This window comes from Marmota flaviventris, chromosome 3, assembly GCF_047511675.1.
Source record: "Marmota flaviventris isolate mMarFla1 chromosome 3, mMarFla1.hap1, whole genome shotgun sequence".
Taxonomy (NCBI): Eukaryota; Metazoa; Chordata; class Mammalia; order Rodentia; family Sciuridae; genus Marmota; species Marmota flaviventris.
In genome coordinates, this window is record NC_092500.1 from 162692910 (window position 1) to 162717112 (window position 24203).

Sequence of the window (24203 nt, forward strand, 5' to 3'; positions counted from 1 at the left end):
GCCCCTTTGATTCTTTTTGATGGGGTTCTTGATTGCAACTGCAATCATCTGAGGATATTGGACTCTTGCTTCTTCACTCTTCCAAAGTGGACTCTGCCAGTGATTCTTCAGGGAATTTCTAGAAGCTTTCAGTCTCAGACTAGGGTAAAACCGTTGATCCCTCTTGTTCTGAGGCTTCAGCCTCTTGGACTGCACAGCTACTGGTTCTTCCAGCTCTCCAGCCTGCAGACGGCCAATGTGCACTATCCAGCTTCTGGGTCATGTAAGCCAACCTGATAAGATTCCCTTTTCATAATTATACTTCCAGTTGATTCTGTTCCTCTAGAGAACCCCAATTAGTACAGGGGCCATGCTAATTTTCTCTGTATTGTTCCAATTATAGAATGTGTGCTACCCAAGCAAGCACAGATCTAGCTTTTTTTTTTTTTTTTTTTGCCCCATATCTTCTCCATTTTCCTCCTCTCTATTTCTTTCTATGTTAAAAAGGCAATTAGAATCATCACTTGGGTATCTATCAAACTTGGTCTAAGGAATTTTTGGTTTTGGTAAATATACTTTGGGTAAACCTAGTTTTAATAATAACAGCAAGCTAATTAAATGAATCTTAAACAATTTCATAAAAATGAAACTAAAAACCTTTTGTAAAAATGATCATGATAATGAATTCATCCTTACTAACATCTAATAGCACAGGTAATATTCAAACCTAACCTACCTGCAATTTGAGGCAGGGGAATTTTTCAACTAAGTCATTTAGAAAACAAGGATATTATTTACATTGTAAACATTTATGCTATTAGATATATATATATTGCCAGCAGGAAGAAAATTTGTGGTAGGAATTACTAGTGCGTTCCCTATTCTGTTTGCTTCTCCTTCCTGGGCACCTGGAAAACTACATGTTCAGCTTCTTTACAGGTAGACAGAGCACTGTGATTAGTTCTAATTAGTGTGAGTGAAAGTTGTGTGTTATTTATGGGCACAGGCAGTGTGACGACTCTGTATGATCTGGATTGATCTCTCTTCTCTTTACTTGATTTGCATGAGCAAGAAATAAACCCTTGCTGTGTTAATCTGCAGGTTGACGTGTTGGCAAGGAGTAATAGCCTCACCAACTGAAGAGGGTTACTAAAGAAGCAGTTCATACAGAACCACACACATTTACTTCCTAGATAACCTATGGACTTTTTGACCGATCTACATTACTAGTCTTAGATGAAAGGAATAAATTATATTTTCAGGCTCAAGATATCAAAGCAAAAGGTTTAGGATGGGTAACTGTAGTTGTTGCTCAGGATAAAGGGCACTGGCAAAGTTACACAATTAAAACCAGTACATTGAAATCTCAGACCCGTTTGAATACACACCTCGTTCTGTGACCTGTGGCCACAGAGATTTAATCTTCACAGTGGTTCCTTTTCCTGTATTCAGATTACATTAAACCTAATGGGAAAGCCATCCACCTAGTACAAGCAGAGACAGCATTCAGTGAAATTCAATATTCAGCCAGGCCAAGGCATATCACAAGGGAATATACTGCTTCCCCAAATTATTTGCTATTATACTAAAAATGCTGCTACATGCCTTGTTAAAGATTTATTTTGTTGTAATGTAATCCCATTATCTTGAAAATCTGTGCATTTTGGTCTGATTTCTTTTTTCTCCTTGCTGTTAAATACTGTGCCCTTTGTTGCTATTCTTTGAGTTTTAATCTTATTTCAATGTGATCATGTATAGCAACTTCCTCATGGGATAACTTCCTTCTCTTTCATCCTTTTCAAATCCAGGTAGACAAAAGATATTCTTTCAATGTAAAATCTAAAACTCAGGAGTCACAAAGGAAACTCATTGTGGCTTCTGGGTGATTTGTCATGGCATACCTTTGCAAATAAAGTTGATTTTCCTATATCCAAATTGATCTAGACAGGCTGAATTTGGATGTCTGCATATTTGAATTTGACCTTAAATGTGTTTTGGAATTGCTCGTCTCAGTAGAAGAGAAGTCACCGTCTTGACTCATTGTACAATTACAAGGTAAAGGGAAGGCTGCTCATAGAATGGAAAATTCCACAGGGGCAATCTAGCATAGAAAAATGTAGGAGCAAACCAAGTTATGTATACATAGAAGCCCTATTAGCAAGGCAGTAGTAGCTCTCATTTTCAGATTTCAAAAGGCAGTAAACATCCATTCCGGCTCCTGGGTACACATTGTGTCTGTGTATTTTTTCATTGTCAGTCTGTCTCCCTTAGAAGCTGTTCAGAATCCCATTCCTGGTGGTCTGGTTTCCATATTCTGAAGCTAAGCAAACACTTGTGTCTGTTGGTCCAATTACACACGAATAATCCTAACTAACCCTTTCCTTAAAGTTGTTCAGATTCAAAAAGAACAAATTCAAAAATAAAAAAAAAATAGAGAAGAAAGGATCTAATAAGGGATTCAGAAGGTAAAATGTCACCGTGTGAAGTTCCTTGCAAGCTTGTTCTGTGGTTGGTGACACCTCTGCTGGTGCTTCATTAAGAAAATGGAAGCTCTCAGACAAGAATGTGATGGTTCATCTCTCTATCCTGCCTTTGTATCCAGCTCTCTTGTTAGCTTTGGATGAGATCTTTATGCCATTTCTTCTCTTTCCTTCACACTGTGAATGTCCTTGGATGCCCCTCGATTTGGTATCAGCAATACCTACCCCCTTGAATTGCTCTAATACTCAAACTTGCTTTCCTTCCTCTCCACATTACTCCATCCACTGCCCCATTTCTCCCCACCATTATTTATAGCCATATTTCTCAAGGTCTTCATGTGGCTTCATCCCAGACTTTTATTCAAAACCTCCGCCTACTGCCCTGGCTCTGGTCATGCCTTCTGCGTTCTTTTGTAGGATCCAGGATCTACATTCAACTGTTTGTTCCAGTTTGGCTACGCTAGTTGTTATAATACACGCGTGCATTGCTTAATCGTGGAGATACCTGCTGATAACTGAACCATTAGTGATCTCGTCATTGTGTGAACCACCCAGAGTGCACTTACATAAACCTAGATGGCCTAGGTCAATCACTCAAGTGGCTTTTGAGGCAATCAAGAGACCTGATAGACAAGAAGTATGAGGCTACTACTCGTGTAACCCAGCAAGCCATTTCAGAGTAAACTGTTTTTTTTTTTCTTTTTTAAATAAGTAGAAGGAATACTATCTAAAATAATGATAGTACATTTATAAGCTAATGATATAGTAATTAACTGCCTCTCTCAAGTATTATGTACTATACATGATTGCAAGGGCTGTACTTTTAAGCAAATGGCACAACAGTAGGTTTGTTTATGCCATTATCATCACAAACACATGGCAACATATTGTGCTATGACATTACTATGGCTATAATGTTATGCAGAGCACGATTCTATTGAAATATTTTATACCAGTTCTAGATAGTTGCTAGACTGAGTCACACCTACCTCAGCCCTCTTACTGTCTTGGCCTCTGCTAAATATATGCTTAAATCAGGAAGGTAAGGGTTAACAAGACTCACAATGGGGTTGCCATTGGCATCTGTTCTGAATGCCAGTGTCTGTGCCTGAACTTCCTTGGGAACACTGTCAGGCTGGGCAGTCTCCCCATAGAAATCAGAAAACTCTTGTTATTTGTGAGATTGTCTAATCCAATCTGTGGAAATTCTGAAGCCTTCTCCAGGGTAATGCTGTGCATCGCTGGGTGGTTTGATTGAACAGGATGCCTAGCAGTAGGGAAGAGCTCCTAGGGCTACCAGTTAGCATCTATCTTCTCTAAAAAAGTCTACCTTCCCATTTATCATCCTTCACTCATTGCCTAGCAGCTCATGCACCCTCTTTTCTCACACTCAGAAATTGCAAGGAGAGAAAATTAAATTTGAGAAGATTGTGCAGGAGCTGTATGGGAAGACCCCAGACCACAATCCTGGAGGTGATCCTTAAAAGCCCAGACCACATTGTGGTTTCCAAGCATCCCCCATGACAGAAGACAAAGGATGCATTCTGTCCCCTCTACTCCCAGGCATAAGGGAAGATGAACTCTAATTGTTAGAGACTGCCCTGTCTTCTGTGGCTCTTCTCTCAATCTAGCTCCACTGGTAAGAGGAAAGAGAGACAAAAGGCTGCTGTCTTCCAATGGTGACTATATAGATTGGAGGATGATTATTGAGGGCAGAGAGGGGCCTCAGGCCAGAGACAATATGGAAGCAAAAGGGTTTGGAGAGACTGCCTCTTAGAGATGGCCAGATAGTACCAAAAGCTGTTGTGGTCATTATTCCCATTAACTATACATAACAGTATGTGTTCAGCTCAAATTGACTCACTTTGGAGACTCACAGGTTAATTTTACTTACATTTAAAAATAGCTCTAAGGTGAAATAATGCTGGACACTTGGAAAGGTGGAAATGAGTGTTCTGTCCCTGATTTCAAGGTCTAGCATGCAAGGACATCTGAGAGCAAAAAACAGCCTGACAAAAGAAATAGAATTGTTACTGTGGCTGTTCCTTTAGATAAAATGGATACCAAATGAGGGGGAGCTGAGAAGGGGCACTCTCTAAGCACTTTGCACAGGGTGCCTTTACCAAAGTACAATGGAGCAGGTGTGAGCTGTTTTTATAAGAATCAGTTAGTACTTTTCCACATCAAAAGGGTGTTTTTCAGCAGGAAATTTTCATATTTTCAGTGCATAAGAATTAAATCATTTCTGGATTCTTGCAAAATTATTCTTTATAGAAATTATGAGGAATTATATATCCTAACAATGAAAATTCACATTTGCAGGAGGTTTCAAAGAAAAATCATGGCCTATTTTTGTGAAAGCAACACTGAACTGGGAAAGTGTTCCGCTTCATTTTTCTCTCCAGTATCCTCCAACTTGAACTGGAAGCAGGGACAATGTTGAAGTGAGCTACGTGATGCAGACAGGTCAGGAGAAGCCCCTAGTTTGGCCTTGAGAAGCTGTGAAGGGTACGTCTAGATTTCATGAGAATAGGGGAAACCATCCTTCATTTTCTATTTTCTCCAATCTCCCAGGTCCTGGCCACCAGGTAAACCTGTGGCAGCAATGGCAGCAGCGATAGGAGTGGCCACAGCAATCTGCTAGGGTCAAAACCAATCCTCAAAGGGGAGGCACTTTCTTCCTTGTTTGGTGGAATTGTTAGTCTAAGAGGTGGGAAGTCTAAGACTCCACTGCTGCTGTCAATCTCCTCCAACCCTTGGCCTTTCCCGCTCAAAGTGGGAAGCCCAGGTGGGCTGAAAAACAGCAGGGAGATGGTGAACAGGAAGCATCTTGGGAAAGTAACCCCATGAAGTTTGGTGTGAACTCCTGGGATCCAGCCTGACATGTTCCTCCAGGGACCTGATCCTAATGAACACATCGAAGGCTTTGAAACCAGAGTTAAATAATTGTATTTTTCAATTTTAAAATTCTCATTTTTTCTTCTTTATATATTTTATGTCTTTGCAGGTACCTTTTATTTTAATATTTGCTTCAAAAGTGTTTTATTTATTCATTTGCAGTACTGGGGATTGAGCCCAGGGCACTCTACCACTGAGCTACATTCTCAGACATTTTTTTAAAAATTTTTGAGATAGGGTCTTGTTGAGGCTGTACTGGAGTTTGTAGTCCTCCTGCCTCAGCCTTCCAAGTTGCTAAAATTATTGGGAGCGTTTCTGTTCTTTATTTAAGTATTATTATAATAAGTATTTGAAAGTTTTTGTTAGGGAATTCCAGCATCTATGTCATCTGATTTTTTTTTTCCCTTGGTACTGGGGATTGAACCCAGAAGCACTCAAACACTGAGCCACATCCCCAGCCCTTTTTTGTATTTTATTTAGAAACAGGATCTCACTAAGTTACTTAGAGCCTTGCTATTGTTGTGCCTGGCTTTGAATTCGAGATGCTCCTGCCTCAGCCTCCTGAGCCGCTGGGATTACAGGCATCCACCAGTGTACCCTGCTAGTTTTAATCATATAGTAATATAGTCTCTTCAGACAGGCTTCTTCACTTAGAAGAATGTGTTTGAGAATTCCTTGTATTTTTTTGCAACTTGATAGTTCTACTTCCAAAAAAAATAAGTAAATAACTGAATAATATTCCATTGTATGGATGTATCCGTTTGTTCATCCATTCAGCTATTGAACCTATCTTATTTGCTTCTGGGATGCTTATGAATAAAGCTACTATAAACAGTCATTTGCAGTCTTTTTGTCTGAGCCTAAGTTTTCAGATCACTTGGGTAAATACCTGGGAGTACAACTGCTCTATCTTTTTTGGGGGGAGCAGGTAATGGGGATTGAACTCAGGGGCACTCAACCACTGAGCCACATCCCTAGCCCTATTTTGTATTTTATTTAGAGACAGGGTCTCACTGAGTTGCTTAGAGCCTCCCTGTTGCTGAGGCAGAAAGCCTAGCTTTGAACTCGCAATGCTCCTGCCTCAGCCTCCTGAGCTGCTGGGATAACAGGCATGAGCCACCACAACTGGCTCATCTGATTATTCACATTGGCTTTTGTTACTTCCCACAACATTGTACTACTTGATGCTACTGAATTGTATGTTTTAAAATGATAAAGTTTATATTATGTATATTTTACCACAATTGTAAAAGAAAAGAATCAATACATTTTATATAGCTCCAAAAATTAATCTATTTAGGGATAAGTTTAAACAAATGTTGAGGACCTATATGCTGAAGCCTAAAAGGTATTTATTTAAAAGCATTCAAAGAAAACCAAAGTAAAGGAGAGACATACTGTGTTCATTAACTGGAAGACTCAACATAGTAATGACACCATTCTAATAAAAATGAATTATAGACTTGATATATCAATTTAAGTTCAACCACGATTTTTTTTAGAGAGAGAGAGAGAGAGAGAGAGAATTTTTTAAAATTTATTTTTTAGTTTTCGGTGGACACAACATCTTTATTTTACTTTTATGGGGTGCTGAGGATCAGTGCCCCGTGTATGCCAGGGGAGCGCGCTACCGCTTGAGCCACATCCCCAGCGCCTCAACCAAGATTTTTAAAAGAGATAGATAAAAGTGATTCTAAAATTCAATGAAATGGCAAAGGAATTAGAATAGCTAAGACAGTTTTGAAGAAGAATTAAATTGGAGGAATCACAGTACCCAATTTTTAGAATTTAAGCCACATTTACCTCACATTTATGCAAAATTAACTAAAAACAACTCACAGACTTTTAAGATCTATGACTATGGAATTTTTAGAAGAAAGCAAGTGAAAATCATGAACAAGTTAGGTAAACAGTTCTGAGACATGATATTCTATAACATGACTGTAGAAGAAAAGTGATAAATCAGACTTCATCAAAAAAACCTTTTGTTCTGTGAAACACACTGTTAACAGAATGAAAAGCTACAGATTGGGATCAACTGTATGCCAATCATATAAGACAAAGGACTTACGTACTGAATAGGGAAGGATACTCAAAACTCAGAAAAAGAAAAACCAATACTCAATAAATGAGCATGAAAAAAAATGGCAGATGATTTGATTAATTCCCTCACCGACAAGATTATAAGGATAGTCTATAGAGAAGTGCAAACTAAAGCCATGATGAATTCACTATAGGTGTATTAGTGTGGCAAAAAGAAATAATAGTGCAAATACCAAATACTTGCAAGTATATGGAGTAATTGGCTCTTTCATGTAGTGCTGATGTCAGTGTAAGATGGTAGAAGCACTCTAGAAACCATTTTGGAAATTTCTTAGAAAGTTAAACATATACTTTCCATATGACCCAGAAATCCCTTCCAGAATATTTTGCCTAGAAATGCGTTCACAAAAAAACCTGTGTGAACGGGAAACGACCCAAATGTCTTTCAAAGAGCCAATGGATGAACAAATTATGATATATCCATAAATGGAATATTCAGCAAGCAAAAGGAATAGACTATTGATGTATGCAATAACTTGGGTGAATTAAAAATCATTGAGATTTTTCTGGGTGAAAAAAGCAATTCTTAAAAGCCTATGTATTTTAGGATTACGTTTTTTCCTTCTTTAGGGAACAAAACTACTGTTGAGGAACAGATCAATGTTTTCCACTGTGGGTGGTAGTTACAGTTTGGATCTAGAACATCCCCCCCAAAGGTCATATGTTGAAGGTCTGATCCCCAATGTAGTGAGGTTCAGATGGGTTTGGGGAAGTGCTTGGATTGTGTGGGGTGGTAGCTTATCAGTGGATTAATCCATTGAGGGAACCATAGCTAAATGGACTATTGGGAGGTTATAGAAGCTCCAGGAGATGGACCTTGTTGAAGGGAGTAGGTCCTTGGGGGTGTGCCCTTGGGAACTATTATCTTGTTCTCTAGTCCTTGTATCTTTTTTTCTGACTGTTGTGAGCTGAGCAGCTTTATTTACTCCGGCATGCCCTTCTGCCATGACGGTCTGCCTCACGCAGGCCCAAAACAATGGAGCCATCCAACCATGCACTGAAACCTCTGAGACTGTGAGCCCAAATAAATCTCTCCTCCTTTAAAAGTTGTTGTTTTTCAGGTATTTTTGCCAGAGTGATCAAAAACTAACACAGGGGTGGGGGCAGTGGGGTGAGGGATTGTATAACTCTAAAGGAATAACATTAGTAAGTTTTTGGGGTGATGCAACTGTTCTATTTCCTGAATATAGTGGTGGTTATACCAATTCACATATTACACTATTGACTTTCACCTCTCAATCAACCTCACTTGGGTAACAAAAACCAGCTGGCCCTTGTGATCAGTTCTGCAAAACAGAGTGGCCCAGCCTCAGCCTAGAGGTTATGTCGTAGCACATTCTGCTGGCAAACACTACTGTAAAGCTTGGCTAGCTCCCAGGGATCTTTTGGGACTGGTTAGCTGTGCTGAAGCTAAACGCTGCCCATAAAAATTCTATATGTCACCTGCACTGAAATCTCCATTTCAGCGTAGACCTCTGTGCTAATCAGCTTTCTCTTTCACTGTGACCAAGTACCAGAGATGAACAGGTATTTCCACTTGAAGGAGGAAATATTCATTCTGGCCCATGGTTTCAGAGGATTCTCCCAAAATCTCTGGGCCCTGTTGCTTTGGTCCTGTGGTGACACAGTACATCATGGCAGGAGGCAGTACAGCTGCTCACCTCATGGCAGCCAGAGGGAGGAAGGGGCCATCCCCTTCAAGGGCATGCCCCCAATGACCTCACTTCCTCTCATAAGGTCCCACTTCCTGAAGGTTCTTCCACCTTCCTATAGAGCCACAGGCTGGTGACCAAGTCGAACACAGGGGCCTTTGGGGCACATTTCAATCCAAACTACTGTAAGCGTGAAACACAGAATGACCAAGGCCAAAGTCATGGGTGATTCTCTCCACCCAGCCAGCACCCAGTTGTGGCTGAGCCTGCATCACAGTGCCAGGAACCAGACAAGGGTACTCAGCACAGGAGGGACTGCATTAAGGCTCCCAATGCCCTAGACTGCATTTCCCTGTTCAGGAGGATGGTCCTTATCCTCCTCTCTATTGCTGCCTCTGCAGATGGAACAACCCAAAGGGAAAAAGGGGGAGATCTGGGGGAAGGGCAAGGAGAGCAGAGCACAGCAAGCTGTGCCACATTCTGTTTCCAGGAGGATGAAAGACAAACTTTTAGCCAAGTCTAGGATTCAAGCCAATATCAGATGGGACCTACATATTTTATTGGATAAGATCCGATTTCTCCTCCTTCCACCCAAGCAGATGTTGAAAGCAAAGTTTATCAGTTATTATTATTAATTTATTAAATTTTTTGTAGCTGTAGATGGACAGCGTGCCTTTATTTTATTTATTTATTTTTATGTGGTGCTGAGGATTGAACCCAGTGCCTCACATGTGCAAGGCAAGTGCTCTGCCACAGCTACAGCCCGGACCCTAAAGTTTATCAGTTATTTAAAAGAAAACAAACAAACAAACAAACTTTGTCTTCAGAGCACAGAGTTGAGACCTTTAATCCTTCCCACTGCAGAAAAAAGAAACGTTAGGAAATGAATTATGATGATAACCAAAGGAGAAAGATAGGAAAGAAACAATTCACAGAAAGTTCAAGGCCTTGGTCTTGGCTCATGTTCATTTCCCTAGGCTGCCGGCTCCCACTGGCCAGTGTTATGGCCATGGCACCTGGTTGACTTCTGTTCCCTGTCACTATGGGAACACAAGGCTTTGCTCTGTGCCCAGGGCTGCATCCTAAGCAATGGGGTAGGACCTAAGAACCAGTGGATCAGCAGGACTGCCTGTGCTGCCTTCACATCTGTGCTCGAGATGAGTGCTTTGGACCTAAGTTCAGCCCTAAATGACCCTGAACTTCCCAATGACACCCTGGTTGAGGGGTTCTCACTTCTGAAAAACCTAGGCTTTTGTTGAGATGGGGTTTATCTTCTTCCTTACACATGAATAACATCAGCCAAAGGAAATGAATACATTATGAAGTTTTGAAATTTGAGAATATGTGGTTTCATGTGACTAGAAGAAAACTAAGAAGAAAAAAAAATTAAAACTGTATTTTGGAGTTTCCAAAAGCAGTCTTAAGAGTATCTCTACAGAGGTTTTGCTATCCATAACCTATTTATCAATGTATACATATTTCCTATGATCTATAGCCACAGAAGTGCTCTATCGCTTAACACCAACATATTAATATGAGCCACTAGATCTTGATTGTGTGAAATTTACTCCTATGATGAAGCCCAATCAATGACTCTTTCACTGGTATACCTATTTTTCATTGATAATATAGAATTCTTCTTTATGAGTTTCCCAGTTGTAAAGCTAACTGGAGGCAAGCAGGAAAGGAAGGCCATCTATGGAAGGAGGAGTTATGTCAGGGCATGAAGTTTAAGAGTGGCAAGTGGCTCGGAAGGTGCCCCATCCCCGGTTATCTCGATATCCCCTTTGGCAAGGTAACAACAGCCCCCTTGTTGAAGGCTCCTGGCTTCTACTGACTCTGAGCGGCCCTTTCTTGGGCTCCTTTCAACCAGTCACAAAACACAGTGGGGCACATTCATTAGCCAAGCTTTCCTTCATTCCCTTGGCACACGCCACAGTCATTGGCCCCCTAGGTACTGGCCTCCAGCAGTGGTGTCTGATGATGCCTCCTTCACCCTTAGCCCTCCCTGTTACTCGACAACAACATGGAATTGTTTTAAAAAAGAAATGTGAAATCATAGCTGACAAATCCTTCAAAATAAACACACACAACCCCACCACACTTACAAAGCAAAGGAGACAAAGTAATCTAATTGGTCAAGACCTTTATAGTTAGAGAATATTTAGGGAAATTTAAAAAGGACATGGTTAATGATTTAATCATTGGAAACAAGACAAAACACACTATTATTGACAAATGACTCACCCCGTAAGTATGTTAGACTGTAAATACTACGATTGCACCAGGAGTAGCTTATTTGCTGGTGAGCTTGTTAAATCATAAATCAAAAAAAAAAAAAAAAATCACTTACCAGATTTTATACATGTGACTAACTCAGCTAGAATGTTATCCTTCTTCTTACCCCCTCATTTTAGCTCCTCCTCCCTCAGGAGCATGTCCTACCTCCTACCCAAACTTCCTGACAACTATCCCTTCCCCATCCTGGGTAAAATTTGCCACATCCAATTGTATTTGATTACCCAGCTGCGTAACTAGGCTGCTAAGTGCATGCAATAAAAAGAAAAGAAAAATGCCAGTTAATAATATGTGCTCAGAGGGGTCCTCAGATGGAAGAGCTGGAGGGGTGTGGCTGATGTACTGCACCCTTACATTCACATGCTGGAACACACCGTGTTCCGCCCACTGTGTTCCGCCCACTGTGTTTGGCAGGTGGGACAAAAAGATGGGTGAAGTGTGGTCTAGTCTCTCAGAATGCTTTTGGTTGAAGGGGGTGATCATCAGGCCCAACCCCATTTTGTAGTTGAGAAAACTCAAGCTTAGAAAAGTAAAGTAATTGGGGCTATTTAGCTCAGTTGTTGAGTACTTGCCTAGCACATGTGAGGTGCTGGGTTTGATCCTTAGCACCACACAAAAATAAATAAATAAAATAAAGGTATTGTGTTCATCTACAACTAAAAAGAATTTTTTAAAAAAGTAAAGTAACTCGCCTAAGTCATGTAGTTCAGACCAATAATACACTTCTGATTCCCCAACTTTACTCCACCAAATACCATCTACTTGATGTTTTTTCATATATAAACAAACATCTGTTTAATTATTAATTTTTTTACTTAAATAATTTAAAGGAATCTTTAGAATCATTTATAATAAATGGAAAACTAGTATTTTCTATAAACAGAAGGTAAGTATTAACATGCTTTAAAATAGATATATAGCTTTTAAAATAAAAATGGTAGAAGCTGCTGGGAGCAGTGGTACATACCTGTAATCCCAGCGGCTTGGGAGGCTGAGGCAGGAGGATAGGCAGCCTCAGCAAAAGCGAGGCTCTAAGCAACTCAGTGAGACCCTCTCTTTAAATAAAATACAAAATAGGGCTGGGGATGTGGCTCAGTGGTTGAGTGCCCCTGAGTTCAATCCTCAGTACCCTATCCCCCCTCCAAAAAAAGGTAAAAGTTGTGTTATTACCTGAAATCCACATTTCTGGAAAATTTGACAACATATCAAAATATATATTGTTTTTATTAACCTGAATATTTTCCAAATTGGGATTTTTTTTTTTTAATAGCAGTTTACCCAGAGTAACCTGAAAATATTTTAACTTTTGAAGCCAGGTGCACTTGCTTATAATCCTAGTGGCTAGGGAGGCTGAGACAGGAGAATGGCAAGTTCAAAGCCAGCCTCTGCAATTTAGTGAGGCTTTAAGCAACTTAGCAAAATCTTGTTTCAAAATAAAAAATAAAAAGGACTGGGGATGTGGTTTAGTGGTTAAGCATCCTTAGGTTCAATCCCTGGTACCAAAAATAAATATATTAATAATAAATAAAAATTTTAAAATAATAACTTTTGAAAATATTAAGACTGAAATTTTTTGTCAGAGTTGGGACAGAATAAAAAAGGTAATAAATAATCTTTTATTATATTTTATATCATTTATATATTTATTTATATATTATTTATTTACATTATTTGTGTTATATTTTTGTAATAATAATCTTTTAAAATTATTTGAGTTGCTCTGATGGCTCAAAATCTTGATATAAAATGATGTAGTTTCCTGAGCATCTATCTTAAACTGGCCTCTGCTTTGCTTATCCAACCCCATGTGATTGTCTCCACATTGTTGCTAGACACATACTGTTACCCCATTGTGCAGAGGCATGAACTAAGCTCTGGAGAGAAATTAAGTCACTTTCCCGGACATAAATCATGAGTGTGGTAGGAACCATTTCCTAGGACCATCTGGATTCCAAGTTCCTCCTCTTCATCTGAGGATACAGTAGCACAGGAGAACTGGAGGGCACAGAATCTGGCCTGTGGTGTGTAGTCAGAATAGCATTCCTCACTCTTAAAGTATGAGGGTTTTTTTTTTTTTAATACTTTATAACCTGGCAATTTCCCCTTAGGCTTAGGTGTAATACAAAAAGAAATTTAAGTGAATTGAGAACTCTGGGTAGCTGAGGTCTAGTTAAGCTTTAAATAGCATGCAGTTGTTACAGATGCTTCTGGTATGTACCTGAACAGAGTAATATTAGACATGGACATGCATAAAGGGCTTATTTTGAAGTTAAGGTGGAAATATTCTAACTGCTGCTCAGCAAATTCATCTCCTGAATGTTCTGTGGTCCTTCCTGATAAGAAATGGTCAAATTTTGGAGCTATGCTTATGATGAAATGAATAAAATTCTTCCCTTCTAACGTTATACTATTTCCTCATTATTCTGACAATTCTCCTACACGTGTAATTCCAAGAATTGAGAAAAAGAACTTGCTAGATTTGATACCTTTATGACCTTAGCCCGAATTAAAACAGTTAACATCTACTGTCATTGTGTTAAATAAAATTTATAGGAGCCCATTGTGTTGAACTGAGCTCCTGCTGTAGGCTCCAAAGGTCCACACCAGAATGGGGTCACTCATGTTAGGTGCTACATAATCCAACTGAACTTTAAAAACCTGGAAATACACAGCAACCAAGAGAAAATGACCCAGTTTACTAATAAGGAAGTCCCCTCGGGTTTCAACCATATAAAGAAAGGACATTTGTAACAACTAATCTGGTTTTGCTTTCTTTGCCTTTCTTTCTCTCTAAGGTTCACCATCTCTGTTCAGCATCTTTCTGAATCTTTGGATGGGATGTTGCCCAATTCATGAATTGCTAAAAAAAACCTTTTTAATCTTTAAGCTAAATTTGTTAAAACGTCACTTTTTAACAGTTCCCACTTCATAGATTCCAGGTAGATTTTCATTAAAAACATTGTAGAGTTTTATTACTCAAACCGGGTGTGGTGGCGCACATCTGTAATCCCAGCGGCTCAGGAGGCTGATAGGACGATCATGAGTTTAAAACCAGCCTCAGCAACAGAGGCTCTAAGCAACTCAGTGAGAGTCTATCTCTAAATAAAATACAAAATAGGGCTGGGGATTGGCTCAGTGGTCAAGTGCCCCCAAGTTCAAGCTCCAAAAAAAAAGGGGGGGGGGAGTTTTATTACTCAAGGCTTATTAGAAACTTAGATTCCGTGATCTATTTCAGTACTGAGAAAAGTTTCCTTGAAGAAAAATTTAATTTTAGCAAATCCTTATACTGTTGGCTGTATATAAACCATTTAGTCTTCCTCTCTTCTAAATTAACAGCTTTTTTTTTTTTTCACATTACTCTCTTAAGAAGGAGAGGATATGAGGAAAATCTCCCCACCCAGCTCATACAACCAGTGGAGGCTCTCTTCCAGTGTGATTAAACACAGTCCCTGGGGTCCTGCAGAGTGCACCCAGTCTTCGCCTCCAGATTCATCCTGCTTCCCTTCTACCCCAGAGCCACCGGGCTGCTGGTGCGCCCCTGCCTACAGTCAGATCCAGGTGTTCTCTCCAACTTGCTCTGAACCCCGGTTTGTTATTTTACCTCATCTGCCTTGATTTCTTTAATCTATAAAATAGAAACAATACTATTTTTTGGGGGGGGTGTTCCCAGGGAATGAACTCAGGGGCACTCAACCACTGAGCCACATCCCCAGCCCTATTTTGTATTTTACTTAGAGACAGGGTCTCACTGAATTGCTTAGCACCTCGCTTTTGCTGAGGCTGCCTTTGAACTTATGATCCTCCTGCCTCAGCCTCACAAGCTGTGCCACCCGTACTCAGCTAGGAATAATACTATTTTATAGTAGTGCTTTACCATCAGGTTCTGGTGATGTGGTCTGGTGGGGATTAAATTTAAAACTGCACATAATATAGCCATCCACAGTAACTGCTCAATAAATGTCAACTCTTATTACTAACCTGAATGGTTTCTCCCTGCTGAAAGCTTTTCCTAACCACTCCACCAGGCTGGGTGCCTCCGTTATGCATTTCCATAATGCTTGACTTTCTTTGTGACACTCATCATACTTTTAGTTACTTATTCAATAACTGTCTCTGCAGCTAGATTATAAACTTCTCAAGGACAAGTCTGTCTTTTTTCATTATTTACAACCCTGGTGTCTAGCATGATTATTTGTTAAAGGAGTAAAAGTTCACTGTTAAAGCTCTAAGATGGATATGTTCTTTGGACCGACATTCGATTATCATCTTTAAAAGTGATCTGTTTTTGATTATTACTGAACTAATTCAGTTTTGTGCTGGTGATGTGGTCTGGCAAGGAGGTGGTGCATGGTGGTGCATGCCTGTAATCCCAGCAGCTTGGGAGACTGAGGCAGGAGAATTGCGAGTTCAAAGCCAGCCTCAGCAACTTAGTGAGGCCCACATCAGCTTGTGAGAAAATCCCAAGGAAACATCATCATCATCATCACCACCACCACCACCACCACCACCAGTACAATGGTAAATGAGGTTTCCATAACCTCTTTTGCTTTATGTATGTTCATCCCAATTATTCCAGCTCAGGCCCACAGAATTTGAGAGGTGGAAGAAACCAAATGTCATCTTTTCATTCAAAGTTTCATTTAAGAGATAAAGAGCCAGGTATGGTGGTGCATGCCTGTAATCTCTGAGCTCAGGAGGCTGAGGTAGGAGTATTGCTAGTTCAAAGCTAGCCTCAGCAACTTAGTGAGGCCCTAAGCAATTCAGAGAGACACTACTTATAAATAAAATATTAAAAAGGGCTGGGGATGTGGCTCAGTGATTAAGCGCCCCTGGGTTCAATCGCTGGTATCAAAAGCAAGCAAACAAACAAAAAAAGAGATAAGGAAACTTCAAGGCTTCATCACATCAAGAATCCCTGTATCTTCCAAATGCCTCCCATGGCAAGAGCCCCAGAAAAGCCAGTGCCCTCTGATTCCTTTTTTTTTTTTTTTAGTTGTTGACGGATAGACATTTATTTTTAAGTGGTGCTCACACAGGCTAGGCAAGTGCTCTACCACTGAGCCACAACCCCAGCCCCTGACTGTTTTTTGAACTCTAAAGCCTGAATCACAACTTTCCAGAGCATCACTGAAGTAGCTCCGGAGAGGATGGGAACTCCCACGTAAGAGGGCAGGTGGACAGAAGGGGCACCATGACTTGGTGGTCCAGGCGAAGAGTCTTCTGAGGGCACCTCAGGCCAGCAGCAAGAGGTGCCTCTCAGGGCTGGGAACCAGAGCTGCTGTCTGAGGAACTGAAGTGAGATAGCAGGACAAGCAAGCAGGCAGGAGCTGTTCTTGAGAGAGCAGCAGCCTTGCCGCCGTGACTCATTTCCTCCCATTCAAGCCAACTGGGTGACTGTTGGCCTTTCAAACTCAGCCCTCTGGACATTTTTCTGGCCAGCTGGGAAAAATGTCCCGGGCATCTGTCGATGTACTCGATTCTTTTCTGCCAATTGCAGCCATCTCCCTGAAGCCTCCCAATATGGAGAACCCTGTCTGAAGGAAAATCCAACAGACACATGGGAAACGCCCAATAATGTCATGGAAGAGAATGATTTTCCACATGTCAAAAAGTTCAATCCAGTTCATTAATTGATGGCTCACGCCCATGAGCTAGGAACACAGGACTGACTTCCCAGTGCCCTGATGGTGTTCCTTTGCAGGCTGAAGAAGGAGGACACTGGCCAGAGCCCTTAGGACTCTGGAGAAGACTGGCAGCCCACTGAGACATTTAGTGTAACAGTGGAACTGAAACAGGGGATGCTTTAAAAAATTTTTTTTTTTTTAAATCAATGTCAATCTCAGGTGGTGTGTAGTTTTTACTTTAATCTTGACTTGTTCTAGCAGGTAGAGGTGGAACAAAGAGTGGACAGGGTGAACCAATGAAGTGCCTTGGTGTGGCGGTGTACAGTCTGTTGTTCTCTGCTGGACACTTCCGCTTCCTCTTGAGGGGTGGTTGGGAAGGCAAGTGATCCAGCAAGCCCCTGCCACTCCTTGTCACTCTTCCTGGACTCTCCTCCCCCCAAATCCCTATTATGCTTCAAGATTCTATAGAAATGTCTATGCCTCCATCACACCCAGGTCACAGCTGTACCAGGGACTGTTCACACACTCTCAATTAGTGTCAAGCTAACGTAGGACACATTGTCTTAAACTGTCTAAACTGAGTGGAAGAACAGCCACCCAGTGTCCTAATTATTTACTTTCAGCAGCTTGAATGCAAATGTCATTAAATTTTTACAGTGGTTCTAGTGAATGCCACTCATTTTCATCTGTAGTTTCAAAAGAATTACACAGGGGAGCTTTTCAATTTAATATGAACGATAAATCTCATACATGTTGTGAGATCTCTGGCCTATAAAAGCCGAGTAAAGAGGTTTCCACAAGGGCTTAGCTCACTTGAAATAACTTAAGAACAAGGCATCATTCTTCCAATGGGGGCAGGGAAAGTCCGGCAGAAAGGAAAAGGAACAGAGGATTGGAAGAGGAGCCCAGTCAAGTAGCTAGTCAAGCAGACTCAACAAAAGTGCTTGGGCAGAATCTGTGCTCATGCAAAATACAGCAAATTATGCACCTATTGTGTGCACATCTGTGCAGATGTGGATCCCACCTTGTAGTAAAAAAGATAAATTTGTACATAAATTCTCAAAACTCTGTTGGACATAAGGGCTGTCATCATTGATAATACCTATAATTTAGTGCAGAATTCTGTGTGCAGGAATTGTGCTAAGCACTTGACTTAAATCATATGGAAAGGATGCTCACAGCAACCAAGGCTCAGAGGGCTGGGAATGTAGCTCAATGGTAGAGACTGTAAGCCCTCTGTAAGACCTGCCACCAACTAAGCAAAGTTGAATCTAAGATATCAAAATGACGTTATTAGTATGTTTTCCTAACATCCAGATTTCCTTTAACTTTTTCCTTTACTTAGACTAGACAGACCTGGCTTCATATTTTATTTCTATGTTAAAAACTCCTTCCAATCATTTATGAGGGGCAGGATAATTGATTATCATGGACTTGTGGAGTTTCTCCTGAGTTTTTCAGTTCCTCTGCCTTGAAGCCAAGCCCTGATCTGCCTGAGCCCTTGGGGAGGTTTTGGTCCAGAGCAGAAGTTCCCATCAAGGCACTTCCCTAGTGTGGTAGACCCTGAAGAGAATAAAGGAAATATTCTGGATGGAAAGGGAGAGGTGGAAGCCTGTGGGAGAGAGGAATTTGCTCAAGCCTGGAAAAGGGTAGAGAGAGAATCTGGGTGAGTCAGGGGCTGCTCAGGGGTAGCATCTGGGGAAGGGAAGTTCTGAGGAGGAGAATGGCAGAAATTAAGGGGAGAGTGAGCTTAGAAATAACTCCCACACAGTGGTGATGACTTTATGGGCTCTACAGCTCCTGCTTCCCACTTCTTAACCTTGATCCTAATCCTCATGACTTCATCCCTCCAACTGTAGAGTTCTTTTGTTTTTCTGAATACTTCTAAGCTAAGATTCTTCTTCTTACTCCTTCAGTTCTGAGTTGTAGTGAATGTTGAATTCCCAGAAAATTAAGGTGTTAGGCATATATAACATATAATTTAGGATTAAATGAAGAAAATAACAAACTTTGTCTTTATATTTCAAAATGGGGTTGTGGAGGGTTGCAGTTTAAGAAAAATCAATTTCTATGCAGACATACAGAGAAGAGAGAGAACCCAGGCCCTGGGTCCCCAGCGGCTCAAACCCAGCCAGAGCTGAACCTGAAAGTCCAGATGGGAGGCAGGTGAGCAATAATCAGGGTGGGTGGAGGACTGCCAGTCAGAGGGAGAGGCTCCCCAAAGTCTGCCGAGCCGGTGCCAGGCTGGTTCCAAGAACCTTACGTAGTGTAACTCCCTTGATTCTCATATTCTGTCAGGTAGGTGCTCCTACAACCTCTACTTTACAGATGAGAATACTGAGGTTCAGGAGAATGAAGTGATTTACCCATGGCTCGCGGCTTGAAGGGGCAGAGCAGGACTTGCACACAGAGTCTGTGCTCGTCCACACTGCTGGGCTGACCACATGCTGCAGGAACGAGTGGAAGCAAGAACTCCTGGATGCTGTTGCTCCATAGAAATTTCCAGACCCCTTGGCCCAACGTTAGAGGACAGGGAACCCTGAGAATATCTGAGACTCAATTTCTTGCTATTCCATTTGGGTGAGGATTTAGATTAGCTTGTAGGATTAGATTAGCTTGTAATGTGATTTTATTAAAAATAATGAAATGGCTCTTTCTCTGAGTATATAGATGGGTTTGAAAAAATACCCCCTATGATATGGTTCATGAATGGCTTCTTTTTTTTTCCTCCTGCTTTCAACAGAATTAGAACTTATTATTTTTTATTTTTTATGTTTTTGGGGTACCAGGGATTGAACTCAGGGGCACTCAACCACTGAGCCACATCCCCAGCCCTATTTTGTAATTTATTTAGAGACAGGGTCTCACTGAGTTGCTTAGTGCCTCACAATTGCTGAGGCTGGCTTTGAACTCGTGATTCTCCTGTCTCAGCCTCCTAAGCTGCTGGGATTAAAGGCGTGCACCACTGCGCCTGGCATTATTCTTTATTTTTACCATAAGGCATATACTATTCCATCTGTAGTAAAGGCTGAAGTGGTCTTAATAATCAGCTAGCTTGAGACAGAAAGAGGCAGAAAAGCCAACCTGTGATTGATACAGTTTTGAACTGACATATTGTTAGGGGTGCCACAAATTTCTAACCCTCACTTCTGTTCAGGAGTCACAATGTCTGCTCCCATTTGGATCACCTGCCTTGATTTGCTGTCCCAATCAAAATCGTTCATGTGTTTTATAGCCAGATTGCAGCCCTTGCTGGGAGTGTCATTCAAAAAAACATCCAGACTCAACCTGACTCCCACCCCTGCATCCTGCAAGCCCTCGCCAAGAAACAGCATCAGACTCACTGACTTGGACCCAATTTATAGGACCCATTCCTGTGTTTCTGCCGTCTCTTAGCAACGTCTCGCAGACTAGCCTTATTCTATTGCCATCACTGCCTGCCACCTGGGAGAGGAAATCTTCCAGGATGGGGAGAAAGCTTTGATTCAGTGGGATGCTTCAGATTCTGTGGGATTCTACCACATTTCCAGGTGTCAACATGCAAATCTGTGTCACATTTTTTGGTCCTGATTTCCAATCCTCCAATGCTGTATTAAGTGATGCATATGTTTTATGCTGACATAAATACTTCTTTTCATAACATATAATTATTTTCCATACATCTAGTTTACTATTTTTAATCTTTTCATAACTTTGGGTAAAAGATATACATTTACAAGCCAGAAATTTAATTTTCAGGCTGGACAACAAATTTGCTCTATATATGATCACAACGTTGTTATAGTCCTTCACAATGAATTATGAAATTCATGCATGAACTCAAGAGATGCTTCACATCTCAAAGGCTCCTTACAGTTTTTCAATTCACTCAGCTTTTCCTTCTTTCACTCAGATGGTCCTGAAGTCCATCTCTGCTGAGAATCTACCCCCGACTGAATGGAATAAAGATGGTAATTTCCCCCTTCAAGTTATGAAGGACAGATGGCAACTTGCATGACATTCCTGTCCTTTCATCATCCCACTGTAAGCCTTCACTGAGTCTCACACCAACTACAAAGCTTTGTGTTGCATTGTGTATATGTTTTTGTTTTTGTTGTTGTTGTTGTGTGTGTGTTTTTAAAATACCTCTTTGCTATGTTTATCTGTCCTAAAACTCAAGTTTCTAGGAAACAGGAAAAGAGTCTTCTATCTCTGTTATATGTTTTTTAAAACATATAACATTATTAATTTAATAATGCATAAAATAACTTGTAGGCAGTCACAGTATAGTTCCTGAATTTGCTTTTTTGTTGTTGTTTCTTGGTACTGGGGATTGAACCCAGAGGTGCTCTTTTTTAGGGGGAAGGATGGGGATTGAACCTGGGGTGCTTAACCACTGAGCAACATCCCCAGCCCTTTTTTATATTTTATTTAGAGACAGGGTCTTGCTGAATTGCTAAGTGCCTTGCTAATCTGTTGAGGCTGGCTTTGAACTCGTGATCCTCCTGCCTCAGTCTCCTGAGTTGCCCTTTTAAATTTTATTTTGAGACAGGGTCTTGCTAAAATGCTCAGGCTGCCCTCCAACTTGCGATCCTCTTGCCTCAGCCTCCAGGGTCTCTGGGATTACAGAGTGCTAGCTTCTGCCTCCTCTTTTAATACACAGCTTCTATTTGGATTCATGTTTTGCTTCCCCCCAGGGTGCTTCTGAGGCTACCAACCAGAAGACAACACAATGAAGGAACAGGGGTGACAGCCATCAGTGGCTTACAAAACAGTATGAGAAGATGCGGGAAGAACAGTTTGCAGAGAACTACGAGGAAAAATTCACTTACTAAAAACGATTAAGGAGGGGCTGGGGATATAGCTTAGTTGGTAGAGTGCTTGCCTCGCATGCATAAGGCCTGGGGTTCAATCCCCAGCACTGCTCAAAAAAAAAAAAAAAAAAAAAAATTAAGGAGGAGAAAGGTACAAAATTTTTCTATTAGATTTCTAAAATGGCATGAGAAGTAGAAATGATTTATTTAAGTCGCAAATATTTCTTTATTTTGCAAATTGTTTAAAGCATGGAGCAAAACAGATTCTCTAGGAGAACAGTTCCAGCTGTTGGGGGGGGGGCATTATTTCCAAAGATTATTCACAATGTAGATTTATCAAACTAGGTCAACAGGCTCAGCCAAAGAGAAATATGACTGTAATTCTTTGGCTACGGGCCCACTCAAGAACTCCCTAAACCACAGAGGAAGACATTTTTGTAGAAACACCACTAAATTTATGACCACAAAGGTAGTCTGGAGTTTTATTCCTCTTTGGATTGATGCTCCAGCAGTGCCGACCACCCCTTGCTTGAGAGTCACTGGTTTGGAGGGCCACAGGGTGCAAGGCTGTGCTAGGGTAAAGTGTGGGGACTGATCCTCACAGGGACGGCTCCTTCCCGTTATTCAAGTTTCAATTCAAATCCCGCCTTCTCCAGGAGGCCTCCCCTCATCACACAAATGAAACTATCCTTTCTAGTGCCACTTCCCCTGTCCCTGCCTTCTGTCTTTTGTTCTGCCAAGCAAGCACTCCTCACAATCTGAAGGCATTGTGGTCACATCTTATTTATTTTTCATTCTCCGCTCCTACTAGAAAATAGAAGTGAAGACCTGGTTTGTCCTACTCATTGCTATGACCCCAGTACCTAAATAAACACTGTCTATCTTGTAGCGGATGAGCAATAAATATTAAATGAATGAATTCAGGAAGTATGTGTTTTCCAAGTCAGCTTTCTATTGCTATAACAAACACTGGAGAGAATCAACTTAGAAAGAGAAAAGGTTTATTTGGTTTACAGTTTTGGAGGTGCCAGTTCGTGATGGAGTGGATGCATGGCTTTGGGGCCTCTGGTGGGGAGGCAGTACATCATGGCAGAAGAATGTGTCAGAGCAAAACCACTATCCCCGTGGCTGGGAATCAAATGAAAGGGAGGAGGGACTGGGGCCTCACTGTCCCTTCGAGGACACACACCCAGTGACCTAAAGACCTCCCATTAGGCCTTACCTCTTAAAGGCTTCATTACCTACCAACAGCACTAAACCAGGGACCAAGGGTTTAACCCATGGGTATTTAAGGAACATTCAAGCTATAATATCTGTTCCACAAGTTTACAAATTCAGGATGTGTCTATAGGCCTAGAGAGCAAAGCATCATTTCTGAACTAAATCATAAGGAAGTAATTCATATTAAAATTTCTGCCATTCTCTCCGGGGCATAACACTCAGCTTCTCACATGGAGACTTCTACTTCTTTACAGAATGAACAAACTTTCTTTATATTTTAGACAAATCTGTTGGGTAGTTTCCTGGCCTGTGGTAGACTGAGAGAAACATACTAGAATAAGCACACTACTAATAAGAGCATAAAGGGATGGGCAAACATGGAGGAAACTGAAAAAGTACTAGAAAAAACGAAAACAGCTCAGAGAGCAGAGTATTTGTGGGGGAGGGAGAGGCATTGAATATAGAAAAAAATAATCTTGCAGATCTAAACATGCCAGCAAGCAATACGTGCTCTTATAGTGATTGTATTTTAATCAAATTGTGCCATATATATAATGTCTAATGAAACAGAAAAGGAGTAAATAGTAAATGTGGGTAAGACAAGATTTTATCCAAAATGTTATTTTTTAAAAACTGTTACTTTAAAGTGAAATTCAGTATTCTAAGAATTTTCTGTTGACTATATTAAAAGAACTCTCTCCCTCCTTCCTTCTTTCCTTCCTGTTTCTTTCTCCTCTTTTCACAGAACTATGTATTAACCATGTGCCTCTTTTAGCTTGGATAGCTCAGAAGTTCAAAGCCAAGTTTGATTTTCATATAATCAGCTCCATAGGGCTTTATGTCCTGTGCTTTTGGGTTCTTTCTCTGGTCTTAGTCTGGTCTTTTCTTGGTCTTCACTCTTACATATTTTCCTAGACTTGATCTTTTATTATCATCTTTCTCTATCATTTTTATTTATTATTTGTGCTATTGTTGTAGGGCATCGGAAACCCTTTATGGAAGAAGATTGAGTATGTGTATTTTACAAAACTCTCCTGAGTCTTCTCTGCTTATGACAGGAGATAAATGGGCTGACACATCAATTGTTCCTCAATGAGCAGTCACTGAGCTCCTTGCAGAGAAAATGGGATTTTTCAAGTGATAAAAGATCCTGAA

General features: G+C 40.8%; 1 protein-coding gene and 1 non-coding gene across 2 annotated transcripts in view; both read right to left on the reverse strand.

Moving 5' to 3' along the window:
- The window catches only part of Psd3 (pleckstrin and Sec7 domain containing 3), a 468534-nt gene that overhangs the window by 437273 nt on the left and 7058 nt on the right, over window positions 1-24203 (reverse strand). The window lies entirely within an intron of this gene.
- Window positions 305-406, reverse strand: LOC114085924 (U6 spliceosomal RNA). The gene has a single exon (XR_003581571.1). It is a non-coding gene; the product is annotated as a U6 spliceosomal RNA (small nuclear RNA).